Below are 3,419 nucleotides of genomic sequence, written 5' to 3' on the forward strand. Positions count from 1 at the left end.
CCTTCGCCACTTAGATCATCCTTCCGTGGTAGATTTTACATCTTCAGGCCGGGTGCGGTGGCTCACGCCTGTAATCCCAGCACTCTGGGAGGCCGAGGTGGGCGGATCACCTGAGGTCAGGAGTTCGAGACCAGGATGGCCAACATGGTGAAACCCCGTCTCTACTAAAAATACAAAAATTAGCCGGGTGCGGTGGTGCACGCCTGTAATCCCAGCCACTCAGGAGATTGTGGCACGAGAATCGCTTAAACCCGGGAGGCGGAGGTGTTACAGTGAGCCTAGGTTGCGCCACTGCGCTCCAGCCTGGGCAACAGAGACTCTGTCTCCAAAAAAAAAAAAAAAAAAAAAAAGTAAGATACCGCTTGGCATCTGGAAATGTCTGGGACGACCTCTAGAATTAACCTAGCTCAAACCTCTGTTCCTAGATCAGTTTCATCCTGAAGGCTTCCCTAGGGATGGATCATCAAGTCCTGGGAAACTGGACATAAAATGCCCACTACTTAAATAATGAGTTCCCATACGTAACTTTTAGTGACCCGAGTTTTGTACAAAAAACATTTGTATGTTTTTTAAGGAGGATTTCTATCTATGCAATGAGGGGAATTTTTCAGGTTCCTGGTTCTCTTTATTGTCTATACAAATGGTTTTTTTCATTACAATACTAAGGGAAAGTTTTGTACGTTGAAATTAAGTTACCATAGAATTTAATAACCAAGGTGATTATTAAACTGATTGAGGGTTGGTCCTTTCCCCCACTGCGTATACAGTACTTTCTTGGTAATCATTTCACACAAGAAATTTTCTTTTACGACAAACCTTCATCGTTATGCTGGGAAATAAGTGCTTTGATTTTTTTTTTTTTTTTTTTACCCCACGGGAAGTGCTGGGGGCGGGGCAGGGGGTGAGAATTTTAACAAAATATTGGAGAGACAAAATTTTTCTACCATTCATATATATATATATATATAGTTGAATTATTTCAAGATTTCAAGGTCAATATTGTCCCCATTTTATAGGTGAAGAAATAGGCCTAGAGGTACTAAACTTTACAACTTCAGATGAGCAGGAGATAAACAGGTAGGATTCAAGGCTTACTAGTCTGATCCCTGTTAAAAGAAAAACTTCAGCTGAACTAAATTTAAAGGAGTTAAACTGAGCAGTGAATGACTGGGCAGCCGCTAGAATCACAGCAGATTCAGAGAGACTCCAGGGATGCCTCGTGATCAGAACAAATTTTTAGACAAAAAGAGGGAAGTGACATACAGAAATCAGCAGTGAGGTACAGAAACAGCTGCAATGGTTACAGGTGGGCATTTGCCGTATTTGAACACAGTTTGAACAATCAGCAGTGTATGACTGGTTGAAGTATGGCCGCTGGGATTGGCCAAGACTCAGCTATTGTTACAGGTGCATACTCCTAAATTAGGTTTTCAAGCTTGTCTGCCTATTAACCTAGGTTACAGGTCGTACACAAGGACTCAAATACAGAAGTACAGAGTCCTTCTCAGGCCATATTTAGTTTGCTTTAACACTGCCTCTAAAATTCTTTCTCTTGTAATTAATGCTATAATCCTCTTAAACATGCTGTCAGTTCAAAATGCAGATTTGCCCTTTTTTTTTTTTTTTTTTTTTTTTTTTTTGAGAGGGAGTCTCGCTCTCTCACCCAGGCTGGAGTGCAGTGGCGCAATCTCGGCTCACTGCAAGCTCCGCCTCCCGGGTTCACGCCATTCTCCTGCCTCAGCCTCTCCGAGTAGCTGGGACTACAGGCGCCCGCCACCACGCCCGGCTAATTTTTTGTATTTTTAGTAGAGACAGGGTTTCACCGTGGTCTCGATCTCCTGACCTCATGATCCGCCCGCCTCGGCCTCCCAAAGTGCTGGGATTACAAGCGTGAGCCACCGCGCCCGGCCTTGATTTGCCCATTTTTGTGTGTTTCATTTATCTCCACGTTGGATATAAGCTGCCATAACGCATGTATAGACAATAAAATATAATAAAATTAGTTGTTATAAAGTAAAAATGTTGTTCAGAAATATTATTAAAAGAAGTACATGTATTATATATGTAGTAAACATTTAGGCCATTCAAGTCAGTCACATCTTCAATGAAAAGCCAGACACTAAATGGCCGTGAATTGGACATTACTATAGAGAGGCAGAAGGGCCATAGTCTTTCCTGGCTGGAAAAGTAATTTGCTGGGGCACTGCCCGGTGCACTTTGCCCCCATCCTAGCAACTCGAGTGTGCTCAGCAGAATGAAGTTAGCAAAACTGGTTAGCTCCCGAAACAGACTTCCCTGTCTTGGCAGATTAACACCATCCATGAGCTCACTTTTCCTTCTGATATCTGGGATTCTAATATCCATTCATTATTACTTTCAAAGGAATTATCCTCTCTTTTTGAAAAGCACAACGTTAAAGATGTTTTGACACTCTTTCACAGCTATCGCTTTAAATAACAATCACAAAGCCAAAAATAGCTTCTCAAGGTCATTTATCTAAGTCAAAAGCAGTAAGAAAGAATGACTACTTCAAAAAAAGAGTCTGTCTGCTTCCAAGACATGCCAGGAACTTGAGAACTGAGAACAATAATGTAAAGCTGTGTTTCAGAGTTGAGATTAACATTATGCTTAAGATTTTCTTTAATATTTTTTATGCCAGCTGGACGTCTTCTGTTAGTGAATTTCCCATTCTGTACTGGGTCGTACAAAATGAGTTCTTAAAAACTCATTAATCAGTTATTAAACAAAACATTTTTCCTTAGACTAATCCAAACCACATTTGTGATCTTTTTAAAAATCAGAAACATTAACAAAAACTCATTTTTCTAAAAACTGACATATTTCTGGAGCCTTGACCAATTCATTATTATAATTTTGAGTAACTAATAGTAATAGACGTTTATGTAGTGCTTATTATTGCTAGGCACTGTTCTAAGTGTTTTTTAAAATAAACTAATTTAGTCTTTGTAACAACCATGTGAGGGAAAAACTATCCTCCACTTTACAGATGAGGAAGCTGAAGAAAAAATAAGAAATGTACTCAAAAGTTGCACAGTCAATGAAGGATGAAGCTGAATTCAAATAGACATTCTGGCTCTAAGGTCTGTGTTCTTAACCACTCTGCAAACTGCCTCCCAGGGTGTTACATTTAAAAATACATTCCTAGGTCTGGTGCGGTGGTTCACGCCTGTAATCCCAGCAATTTGGGAGGCCGAGGCAGGTGGATTGCCTGAGCTCAGGAGTTCAAAACCAGCCTGGGCAACATGGTGAAACCCTGTCTCTACTAAAAACAACAACAAAAAAATTAGCCGGGCGTGGTGGCGGGCGCCTGTAATCCCAGCTACTTGAGAGGCTGAGGCAGGAGAATCGCTTGAACCCAGAGGCGGAGGTTGCAGTGAACCAAGATCGTGCCATTGCAC

This window comes from Symphalangus syndactylus, chromosome 15 (genome assembly GCF_028878055.3).
Source record: "Symphalangus syndactylus isolate Jambi chromosome 15, NHGRI_mSymSyn1-v2.1_pri, whole genome shotgun sequence".
In the NCBI taxonomy this organism is placed as follows: Eukaryota; Metazoa; Chordata; class Mammalia; order Primates; family Hylobatidae; genus Symphalangus; species Symphalangus syndactylus.